This window comes from Cynocephalus volans, chromosome 8, assembly GCF_027409185.1.
Source record: "Cynocephalus volans isolate mCynVol1 chromosome 8, mCynVol1.pri, whole genome shotgun sequence".
NCBI lineage: Eukaryota > Metazoa > Chordata > Mammalia > Dermoptera > Cynocephalidae > Cynocephalus > Cynocephalus volans.
Genome location: NC_084467.1, coordinates 115,548,148 through 115,560,958, shown reverse-complemented (window position 1 = coordinate 115,560,958; position 12,811 = coordinate 115,548,148). Strand labels below are relative to the sequence as shown.

The 12,811-nt window shown below is 42.7% G+C and overlaps 1 pseudogene; it reads right to left on the bottom strand.

Annotated features, from left to right (window-relative positions):
- Positions 1-4,533: 4,533 nt before the first annotated feature.
- On the bottom strand, positions 4,534-8,883 carry LOC134384306 (TLE family member 5-like; annotated as a pseudogene).
- Positions 8,884-12,811: the final 3,928 nt, after the last annotated feature.

Below are 12,811 nucleotides of genomic sequence, written 5' to 3'. Positions count from 1 at the left end.
AAATGTTTATGCATCTAACAGAGCTTCAAAATATATGAAGCCAAAACTGATTAAACTAAAAAGGAAATAAGTAAATACACAATTACAGTTGGAGAGTTATCATACTTTTCTCCATAATTGATAGAACAGGTAGACAGAAAATCATTAAGGGCACAGAAGACTTGAAGAACACTAAAACTAACTTGACTTAATATTTATATACAACAAAAAAAGAATACACAGACTCAAAGTGTGCACGGAACATTTACCAAGAAAGGCTATACTATGGGCCAATAAATAAGTCTCAATAACTATATTGTATTTACACATTATTTAAAAATGTATTTATTTTTATTTTTTAATTTAATTTAATTAATTTATTATTACTTTTTTTTGCATTCTCAGAAGTTGCAGAGGAGTTGCGGGGGAAGGGGGAAGGGAAGGGTGAGGGAGATGGGGAGAGAGGGGGAGGAAAGGGGGGCATAGTAAAGGCTCGTGGCACACCCCTTATTCTGGCAGGGGAGTCCAGGGAATTTCGGTGGTGGCTCAGTGGTCATCACAGGTTTCAGTGTGGTGGTCAGGGGGGATGACTTAAGCCCTCAGCCCTCCCCCCATCCCAGCATGGGATCACAGGGGGTTTCCAGTCCTTCTAGGTTTTATAGGTGTTCTTGGTGTTGTTAGACCTTTAATTCTTAATATCAGAAATTTGTCTCTGATCTGTGGGTTTTTTGTTTTTGCTTTCAGTTCTGCTCTGTATTTTTTGCTGTTCCCACTGATTAAAGTCTGCACTGGAACTAATTTGCTGTACTTTGCTTACTTCTAAAATGGGGAACTTCTTGTGTCCTATGCTTGTGCTAAATTGTTGCTTTGCTGCTGATCTCTAGGGAAGGCTTTTTGTGCCACTCAGGTTTTAATTGTTGACCTCGTGAGCACTTCCAGGTCTTGTAAGGTCCAGTACACCTGGGTTGTGTGGAAACTGGTCTGGGCCTGTGTCTTTTCAGCAAACTGCACCCCTTCAGTTCTATGTTCCCGACCAGTGTCCACTGAATGGGCCTGTGCTGATTGGAGGGCAGATCAGCTGTCCATGCTATACCCCAGTGTTTCCCTGGTGGGCCCGTCTCCCCCACCACCTACGCTTCAAATACTTCCCATGGAATAGGCCATGTGCTGGTCACTTGCAATGACTCACCAGCCTCTGACTGGCTCCTTTTGTTCAGTTGTTTTTGGGCCCTTGCTCTTATATGGGTCCACAGGAACCCTGTAAGTGGTCTTGCTGGCCTGGGGGCCACCGAGGCCCTCTACTCCTCTGCAGCCTCCAAGCAACTTTATACAAAGGGCACAGCTGTGTCTTTTGCCAGCTCTTGCTTTGTGTGCTCACCAGCTCCATCCTTAAATTAGCTGGGGCTTGAAATGGTTAACAGAGTGAAAAGACAACTTACAGAATGGGAGAAAATGTTTACAAACTATGCATCTGACAAGGGATTAATATCCAGAATATACAGGGAACTCAAAGAACTTAACAGTAAAAGAAACAAGTAGCCTAATTTATAAATGGACAAAAGAGCTGAATAGGTATTTCTCAAAGGATGATATACAAATGGTCAATAGTTACATGAAGAAATGCTCGACATCATTAAGTATTAGGGAAATGCATATCAAAACCACGCTGAAGTATCATTTCATGCCACCTAGGCTGGCCATTATCAAAAAGACAGAGAATAACAAATGCTGGCAAGGATGTGGAGAAAGGGAACTCTACTACACCGCTGGTGGGAACGTAAATTAGTTCAGCTGTTATGGAAAACAGCATGGAGATTCCTCAAACAACTACAAATGGAACTGCCCTATAATTCAGCAATCCCACTGCAGGATATATACCCAAAGGAACAGAAATTATCATGTGGAAGGGATACCTGCTCTCCCGTGTTTATCGCAGCTCTATTTACAAAAGCTAAGAGTTGGAACCAACCTAAATGTCCATCAATGGACGACTGGATAAGGAAAATGTGATAAGTATACACAATGAAATACTGCTCTCCCATAAAAAAGAATGAAATTCTGCCATTCACAGCAACATGGATGAATTTAGAGAAAATTATGTGAAGTGAAATAAGCCATGAACAGAAAGAGAAATACCACATGTCCTCACTCATAAGTGGGAGCTGGAAAAAAAAAAAAGAAAAGAAAAGAAAAGAAAAAAAGAAAAATACAACAATTGAAATAATTCATTAAACTTTCAAAAGGAAAGAAAGGAACTGAAGCTGTCAGATACACGAAGTGGGTAGTGGTTTAGGGAGAAATTGGTAAAGAACTATGAAAAATGTTTACATGTGTAATGATAAAATGAAATAAAGGTTTTCTGCCTTTGGGGTTTGAAAAATAAACAAGTAAAGATCTTAATTGGCTTTATTTGTGATTCTAGAATTGGCCAACACCTTATTCCATAAAATAGAATAAGTGTTCCAGTAGGTTAAGCAGCGGGGGTTGGTTTTATGAACAGAAAAAAGATTGTAGAAAGCAGAAACAAAGAACAAAAATGTGGACTGGTTATTTCAAAGTTATTTTCCTTATAAGGTAGGTACAAAGAGACAGAACAATTGAGAATGAACAGATTGGTTAATATTAGGTTACTTCAGGTTACCTTTTCATTGTAAAGATCAAAACAAAGGGAAATTCATTTTCATGCCGATTAAAAGTCTGAAACTGGCCTATTTGGGAAATTGGCTGTTATCTTTTTCTTCTGATATCTCCAAAGGTCAAATAACAACTAAGATTTGGTATGGTGTCAGGGAAATTTAGCCTGGGTGACTCCAGTTTGATTTTTAATTTGGTCTGTCAGCACCTACTGCAGGAGCTCAGTCCAAAACAATAACCTCCTGTAATTTTTAATTAAGAGTATCAACTGCTACAGAAAAACTGGAGAGGAAATTGAATGGCTTCCAAAAAATATTTATTTAAATACTTTAAAAAATACATGATTTTTATAAGATTCCAATGATCCTTTAGCAGCTTCTTTGTTTTAAAGTATCCTTTTTTTGTTATTTTCTTGTTTGCCTTTTTCTTTCTGCCTCTTGTTTTCATCTGCAAATTGGATTATTTTTTCCTTTGTGGAACAGTTGTTGGTATAAGTTATTTGATTCTTTTTCTAGTTTGATTAACTGACCTCTTTTAATACCTTTTTACTATTGTTCTAAATGGAATTTATATTAACACCACCATGTTTTTTATTTTAATTATTGTTTGTCTTCATGTCCTCTTACTTCTACTACTGCCCTCAGCTCTCTATTCACTGAAATATATTTCACAAGCAATGTTTCTACTTTGTTTTCATGTCTGCCAAGCAAATCAAGGAAGTTATAAATATTAACCCAATGTTCTGGAGACAAGCCACTAAAGATAAAAAGTACTAGCAACATCAAATCTGATTTGATGAATAAAATCTGTTATTATTCTGATTAGTAAGTATACCTAGAAAATGAAATACAGAAGAATCACTCTTACTGTCATCTTTATTTTGAATTTTAGTAATCAATTCAGTCATCTCTTTCAGAGTGCAAGATTTCAGAGTGCTTGACACTAAATCCATAAAGAAAAAAAAAATCTGCAGTGGTTTTACAGTTCAGGAGGAAATAAAAAATATATGTATATGTGTAAATAAATAAGTGAAATACATAATTAAACAGTGAGGTATGGAACTTTTTTTTTGACTGTAAAAGATTAACATGCATGGAACTTTTCCTACAATAAAAACCTTACAGAAACTAGTTAAAATGTATGAAACAGATCTTTTCAAACATTCAGAAAAACAGAAAGGGACTGTGATACAAATATAGTAAAAAAATCCAGGTAAGCCTATACTGTTCCTGCCTTTCCATCTACAGGTAATTTTTTTTTCAGTACCTTCACCTTTATTTGGGAAGGGGAGAAAGGAAAGCCTGGGTCACCACCCCCCCGCTTCCATTTGTCCCAGCTAAGCTAGATTCCCTTTGCCTCCTCTTGGTGGGCCAGGGATCAGGACCAGGTGGGCATGGGTACATCAGGGACTAGCAGAAGAAGTGAGCAGGGTGTCAGGTGGGTCCCAGAGGGGAGAGGCAGGGTGCCCAGGATGGGAAAGGATGGCTAGCCTCGTGTTTGCATGCAGTGCCGTGGTGGGAGGCTCTAGTGTGTGTCCAGAAGAGCCCAGTGAGCAGACTGTCAGTTACATGTGTGTGAAATGGGAAAGTACCAGGGGTGTTGGATTTCTTGAGGTTTTGCTCCCATCTGACCTGGTCTCCCATTTGCCCCTCCAGGCCGCAGGTTGCCTCATCTGTGGAATGAGCAGGTATTCACCTATTCAGGCTGCATGTGGGGAGGAGGAAGGGAGGTGGGGACTGGGTGGGGTTGGAGCAAATCTAGGGGGTGGCAGGCACACAAGCAGGGGTAGGACCCCAGCAGGTGGCTACGTAAATGCTACTGGAGTTTAGCCATCCTGAGCTATACTGTCTTGTGCTGAACATCCCTTTCTCTCCTTGCCTCTCTCTCCTTTGTCCCTACCCCTCCCATCCCAGCCACCTCTTAATCCGACTTCTCACCATCATCCTCCTGGTGGGCGTCACCATCATGGCTGTTCTTATCTTCCTTGGAGAGGTGGGCCTGGGAGCCCAGCACCTACAGCGATAGAAAGCCAGTGTCCACAATGACCACCAGCAGTACAGGTGGCTGCAGCCCCACGGGCAGTGGGGTCAGGGGCAGGGCCAGAGCCCGAAGCTGGGACAAGTTGTGGGCTTGGAGCTGCTGTGGATGACGGAGTTCAGCTCGGGAGCAGTGACCTGCTTAGCCCTCTCGATGGCTCCCAAGACCTGCTGCTGGTGCTCTTGGGAGAGGTAGGGCAGGACCTGGGCACACGTCAGCCTCTTGATGATTTCAGCCTGCCTGTGCATCTCGATGTTTAGGCTGTAGGACATCTCATAGTACTTCACATAGTGACACTGCATCTCCGACTTCTTCCTGGCCAGCTTGTCGCTTTCCAGCTTCAGGCCGATACTGAATCTGCAACAGTTGAAATTCGTCTTTTGTGCAGTGGCAGGAGTCAGAGGTGATCAATTTCAGTTGCTAGATTAGGTGTAATGAGCATGAATGCCTGCTTTGTGAAAATATGTCAGTCGCAGCCTGGTGGTGCAGGCTTCGCACCTCCTGGTGGGGAGCCAGGAGGCCCAGCCTTTGTCCAGGCGCCCGATCCGCAGCTCCCAGGGCCACTGCCACAGCCTCTCGTACCCAGCTTCGTCCACTGCCTGCGCCCACTGACAATTTTTATTTTACTTTTTTTTTTTTAAAGATAATGTATTAAACATACATGTGGGGTACAACGTTGATTTCCAATAATTCTATATAATGTGTGATGGTTAGGTCAGTATAGTTAGCTTATTTTTCATTACAATATGCAATCATTCTTTGTGTCCCTCAACCAATTCCTCATTAGCCCCCGCTCTCTCCCCCTCCCCTCTCCCTTTCCACCTCTAGTAAGCACGGTTCTTTCCTCTCAGTAAAAGTTCAATGCATTACTGTGATTGTTGTTTCTTTCTGTCTGTCCTTCTGTCTTTTTTTATTGTTTATTTGTTTATTTATGTATTCAGCTCCCTGTTATGACTCTGTGTATTGCACACACATACACACGAGTGCTCTCACACACACAAAAGGGCACATTACAAACACACATTCTAGGGTACTTTGAAATCAAATTGGTTAACAGTGATAAAGAGAAACGTTTTAAAGGAACAAGAAGAAAAGGACATCTTACATTTATGGGGGAAAATAGAAATAAACACAGGCCTCATAATAAACAATGAAACCAGAAGACAAAGGAATTTTTCATAGTAGGGAGGGCATTGAAGCTAAATCTTGAACAAGGGTAAGATGTTGACATGCAGGGAAGTGAATAGGAAAATAGAGCCTCTATGGAATAACACGTGGAAGACAGATTGTCACTAGAACATGGTGATTGCAACGGCCCACAGAAGGATTCTGGCATTTATCAGACAGGCAATGGGGACCTCAGGAAGACTTATGATACAAAATGACAGGGGTGTTTAGGAAGATTAATATGGCAGTGTTGCATAGGATGGAGCGGCCAAGGAAAAGGCTGTTGCACAATGTAAGGGAGAGGTAAGAAGGGTCTGAACACAAGTAAGAATATTTAGTTTCAGGGAGAATCAAGTGCAGAGAATCCAGATGGCAGAAGAGGGTGTGCAATGAGGAAGCAGCAACTCCATACACCAATCATATGTGGGAGAGGTTTTTCAGTGAAGGGGGAAAAGGGAAATGTGTCCAGCAGAGGTTTTTCTTTTTCTTAAAATCGCACAAGCTCTATGTGAATATTTGAATGCAAGAGATGAGAGAGGGAGGGAGGGAGGGAGGGGGGGAGAGAGAGAGAAAGAGAGAAGAAGAAGGGAAGGGAAGGGAAGGGAAGGGAAAAGAAGGGAAGGGAAGGGAAGAGAAGAGAAGAGAAGAGAAAAGAAAAGAAAGAGAGGAAGGAAAGAAGGAAGGAAGGAAAGGCAGGCAGACCACAATAAAACATTGAACTTTCAGACGGAGATAACAGACTTACAGTTACTAGAAGTGGGAAAGTAGAAGGGGAAGGGGAGTTAAGGAGAATTGGGTAAGGGACGCAAAGAATAGTTCCAATTTGTAATGATGAACATGCTATTAATATTGATTTGATCATCACATACAGTACACAGATACTAGTCAACTCTATAGCTCATAAATATTTACTATCAAAAATAAAGAAATAAATATGTTTTTAGAAAAAAAGTGGTGTAAAGATTGATATTTTATTTTTATCATTGAAATATCTTTTCAAACTGAAAAAAAAAGTCTATGGATGGTGGCAGCACACTAGGTGTGGGTCTCAAGGTTATGCCAGGAAAGCACAGAGAAAGGGTCAGGCTCAGCTATGATAGATCACTTTTCTGAAAATGGAGAGGAGGGGAAAATCTCTCTTGGAACCAGGATGGAGGAAAATTAAGCAGTAACTACTGGATAATTCTGCTTTTCATAAAAAAGTAAAAATAAGAAAGCTGGTTATCTACCTGGTGAAAAGCAGGTAGACAAAAATATAAGAGTCTCCATGGGAATGGCACAGTAAAATTGGTAATAAAAAGAATACATGTCTTTTCTAGACCCAGCCAGAGTAAAAAAGTTGAGGAAGGTAAAGCTTATACCATTATCATATACAGGAAACAAGTTGAGGGGAGGGATGATAACACAGAAGACAAAGGAAGATCGAAGGGACAAGAGAAACTGGGGAGTGGGGAGTGGAAGACACATGTGGCCTGAGCAGAACTGGGTTGAGCAATTGTATAGCACAAATAGAAAACAATGAATTAGAAGAAAGTTTGTCTGAGCCAGTGCCAGCATGCACCTATTGTCCTGGCTTAATGAAAAAGAGCAACCCTCTTTTAAAAAAATGCTAATAATAATAATAACAGCACCCCTCTCAATTACACAGCTTCCCTAAGGAAAAAAAAAAAAATGCCCTAGTGAGTGAGAGGAGGAGTGCATTAAGAGTAGCACAGGTAACAAGTATTGAGGACAGTTTTCCAAAGAACATCAAATCTAAGCTCCTGGAGGAAGAGCTACACCTTACAGCAAAGTGGATCAACTCCATGTCATATACTTATGACGAAAGCTAATTCAAGTAACAGGTTTGGAAAATTCACATATTTCTGTGTACAGCAAAATAAACATGTGTATCCACCTGAGTTCCATCAGAAAATAGAAACCACAGTGAGTTAAACAGAGGAAGTATAATAGAATTAGTAAACTGCAATTTAAAAAATAAGACATCAGGAAACTCTACACAGAACTCTAGGGCTAAAGGAGAATATCCACAGAAGAACCACTTTGGAAGGGCTATGTGGAAAGAAGGCTGACTAGAAGTGTCTGACACTAGTTCCCCCCACACACAAAGAGACCAAGACAACAAACAGATGCATATTGACTAAAATGACTAAAGAAATATGCTGCAGAGCACCAAGGGAGAGATGAAATCCTTATAAGTGTAGAAAATAGGAAAAGCACCATAGAGAACAGAACAAGGCATCCAGCCTCTGCTGCACCACAGGGACCAGTGTGGAGCCAGGCAGAGAGAAGATAAGCTGGAAAAACCCTAGCTGTTTCCACTGCTGCCAGAAATTCCTGCCACAAGAAAGTTTCACAGTCTTTTCAAGCCCCAAACCCAGATGGAGTGTAGCTGGGAGTTTGTGCCACCAAACGGCCTCATAGAAAAAGCCCTGGGAAAGGAAACTTCCCCTCCCCACCCAAGCTACTAAGGCACAATGCCATCTTGAAAATGAACTCATGGCTGAAGCTAGAGTGTGCTCCACCCTGGACCAAGCAAAACTGACTCCCTCCATCCTGAGGCCCTCCCTACATTGTGCCATGTTCATACAGGCACCAGCAGGACAACCATTCTGGCTACCTAGAGCTTAGGTCAGACAAAAAGACCATAACCCCAGCATATGAACCCACATGGCAACCCCTACCGTCCAGGGGGGTGGACAGATCTGCTGAGTGGTAAAGCTACCAATGTGCCCTCCTCCCACATTCATGTGTACACACTCTTGCACAACCCACTGGCCCACCGTGTTCACAGGTGCTTGCACCAGCAGTCAGCCAGTCCAGCTGTAAATCTTCTATCCACAGCCTTCCACAGAATCACCAGGACCAGCTGTATTTGTCCACACAGGTTGGCTACAAGCCCAGAAGCTGTACCAACCACCCTACACAGAGCTGCCAGGACCTATGGCACCAGTGTACAACTGTCCTTTGACCAATTGCAGATTGGGCAGGGGCTGTAATCCTCCGCAGACCCCGACAGAGCTGCCAGGCCTGGGAGGCTTATTTCAGGCTCAATAGCTTACCCATAGCTGTTGAACTTGAAGCATCTGTGTGAGGAAAATAGAGTAGTTTAGTCAGGCTCCCTCACTTTGGTTCTGGTTAGGTGTGGTGCAGCACATTCTTTGTAAACAAGGTGTGTGGGGGTAGAGTTAGGGCACATGCACACCCGTGTATTTTTAGCTTGTTGCTATTCTCGTGTATTCTTCAGTGTGTGAAGCAGCTGCTCAGCAGAGCTCATGTCTAAAAATAAAACCTATTATTACTTCACCTACCACTCCAAGTACCTTTTTCCTGTTACCTACCTTGTAGACCTGTGTGTGCAGGGTTTGTGAACAGGATCCAGGGGTCTGTGAGCTCCAGACCCAGCCCTAGCTCTACAATTGGCACAGTCAGCAGGATAATTCTGAGCAGGTACAGGAGCCAAAAGCCCTTGGGAGAAGGAGGAAATGTGGCTTCTTTTGAATATATTGTACCCTATGGCCACTTTCCTGTTGACCAGGATCTGGTGGCTGCTCACTATACTTCAAGGCAGCATAGACCAGGCTCTACAATGCAGAACCCCTGGGAGGGGGAGAAAATGTGGCTGTCCTTGAGCATGTGGTGCCCGGTGGCCACTTTTCTGCTGACTGGAGCCTGGCTACTGCTCATTATGAGGCAAACTGATCGAGATTTGAAGAAGAAAGCAGAGTTGTTGGAAGCACAGACAATTGTCCTGGAGGATGAAGTGCAATGACTGGAAGATTTGAAGTAGAAAGCAGAGTTGTTGGAAGTGTGGATAGATGTCCTGGAGGATGATGTGCAGTGACTGGCCACTCGTGCTTCTCACACCAGGAAGGATGATGAACCCAGTGGTGAGTTGGGGGAGACCGTTTGTCTCCAGGAATGACCTGTTGTGCGTCAGAAAGTGAAAGGCAAGCAGCCTATGCGACAGGGCGGACAACCAGTGGGCAATGCTCAGGTGACCCAATTCACCACCTATGTCCCATATACCCAGGTTGAATTAGTGGTCTTGGGGAGACAGTTCAGGCAGAAACAGGTAGAGCCCCTGGCTGCTTGGCTGCTGTGGTTATGGGTCCTAGGGTTGGATAGTGTGATATGCTCTGGTGAGGAGATGGAAAAGTTGGCATTCATCACTATGCACCTGTCCCTGAGGCAGCAGCTACAGAATAGCCATAGATACGCACAAGGGCCAGGTAATCACTCCTTAATGGAATGGGTGAATGTAGCTGCCCAAACCATGTGGGTAAATGCTGGAGAACTGCCCAAAATTGTTAGTAAATGGCAAACATATGCTGAGTTGTTTCAACTAATTCGGGAGCTGGGGATGCAGCAGTCCATGTTTAATGTGAACACATGTGGCCCAGATGATGAAAATTGTACAAGAAGCATGAGACACATAGTGCTGCAAAATTCCCTGTCAACATCCTTTGGGATGGCCATACTGGCCCTATACATAGGTTGTCCTATACATGAGATAACGACCATGATAGCCAGCCTGGGTGAAGTAGAGGATAGCAGACAAGCAAAAAAGGGCCAAAAGGTGGCTAAGACCAAACTCCCAAGAAATGCTTTGGATTTTATCCCAAAGGGACCAAGCAAGACTAGCCATAAGAAGATGTGGCTTGGCTTGCTTGCAGCAGGGGTTGATAGTAAGAAAATTGACTGGAAACCAAATGTGGTTCTGTTTGCCTTGTAGCGGCAATTATGCCCTGAACAGCATTTCACTAAATGTCCAGAAACAGGTAGAAAAGTACACTCTGTGGATTAAAAGGATTTTTTGGTTGTTCCCAAAGAAGGCGATGAACTGTTCCACTTTAAATAGGGATCAGCCCAAGGTGCTTGTCTTTGGGGGGCAGGCAAGGACCAGAGGGCTCATGTTAAATTGGCAATGATGAAGCTGATGCACTGGCTAAGGTTAGGTCGCTGGAGAGAGCTCCAGCAGCTGATGTGGCCGGGTGGCTACATTGGAGAATGTAGTATGCTGGCTGCAAGACCGGGTGGCTGATGGCTCACTGGGTGCTACATAAATCCAAGAAAACATGCCCCTGATGGGCAGATGTTCTCCTGATGTGCAGATGGGTGCCTTTGATGGACAGATAACTCAAGTGAGAGTGCCCCTGACATAGTGGCAATTGGATCTTGTGGGACCATTACCAAAGTCAGAGAATTACTTGTCTTCTGTTTGTATGGCCTTGTGGGGCCCCAAACCAGGTAAGATACTTATTCCTGCAACCATTCTTTTTCAGGATGGCAAACTGGCATGTGTCTTACCAGAGGGGTGAGAACTCCCCCTACTAGTACCAATAACCCTTCTGTCTTTTCACCCATAGTGTTCTGGCTGCAGGCCCTGCACCACAGTCCTGTGATCAATGTGTCAGCTTAATGAATATGCATTGAACTTCCCATCAGATTACTACAGGATTCCCATGGAAAATCACACCAATGATGACTACTAACTGGACATGTGTGGCTAATAGTAGAAAGGACAGAACTTCAGGATAAGCCTTAAGGACAAGCCTTAAAGCATATTGAACATACAATAGGTTATATGAATGTAAGGGTCATTTATCCTCACTAAGGGAACATCATGGAAGATTCTGAATGTGTAGATGGACCATGAAGGGGTGGATCGTGAGGAAAATAGAGTAGTTTAGTCAGGGCCCCTCACTTCAGGTGTGGTTGGGTTTGGTACAGCACATTCTTTATAAAGAAGTTGTGAGGGGGTGGAGTTAGTGCACATGCATACCCACGTATTTTTAGCTTGTTGCTATTCTTGTGTATTCTTCAGTGTGTGAAGCAGTGGCTCAGCAGAGCTTGTGTCTAGAAATAAAGCCTATTATTACTTCACCTATGGTTCCAAGGACCTTTTTCCTGTTCCGTTGCTCTTAGACCTGCATGTGAAGGGTTTCTGAATGGGTTGGAGGGGTCTGTGAGCTCCAGACCCAGTCCTAACTTTACAAGTTGGCACTCTATAGTGCTACCAGGCCCTACTACCCAAATGTACACTTCCTCCTAGACCAAAAGTACATTAGGTAGCAGTTTTGCTCCTTCACTACAGGCCTTTACAGAGTAGATGGGACCTACAGCATTTTTGCAGGCCTGCTTTAGGCACAACACCTGATTCATCAGTCTTCTACAGAGCTTCCAGGATCTGTGCACCAGTCTGGCAGCCACAACAACCCTACCCACTGTCACCCACTCTAATAAAAATTACCAAGGGTCCCACCATATAGACCATGTAAGCCCAAAGAAAACTCCAAGATTGAATAGAGTCAAAGAAATCACACAAAGATTGCACTACCATGCTCACACAGAACCACACCTAAATTATCCAATCCAGATGTCAATTTAGAACACTTTCCAGGAAAGAGTTTCTCCTTTCAAAAACTATTACAAAAATTAGAAGAAACTGCTTCAACAGATGCCCAGATATCAATGCAGAGATACAAGAAGCATGAAAAAACAAGAAAACATGACACGCCCAAAGGAAGAAAATAATTCTCCAGTACCAGGCCCAAACAACAGGAAATTGATGAAATGCCTGAAAAAGAATTCTAAAGAATAATCTTAAAGAAACTGAGTTTATTCAACATGATGCAAGAAAATATGGATGGAAACCACATATAGTAAAAAAAATTCCAGGAAATGAAGAAGCAATTTAGCAAAGACAAATCATAAAGAGAACCAAACAGAAATTGTGGAACTGAAGAATTTATTCAACAGAATAAAAAATACATCAAGTAACAAAAGCATCAGGCTAGAACAAGTAGAAGAAAGCATTCCTGAATTTGAAGACAAATGTTCTTTTTTTGTTTTGTTTTTTTTAATTTACCCAGTATGGCAACAAAAGAAAAATAAATAAAAAATAAAGACAGCCTATAAGATCTACTGGACAAATTTAAGCATACAAACATCACCGTCATGGGTGTTCTGGGAGAAAGGAAAAGGCATTACA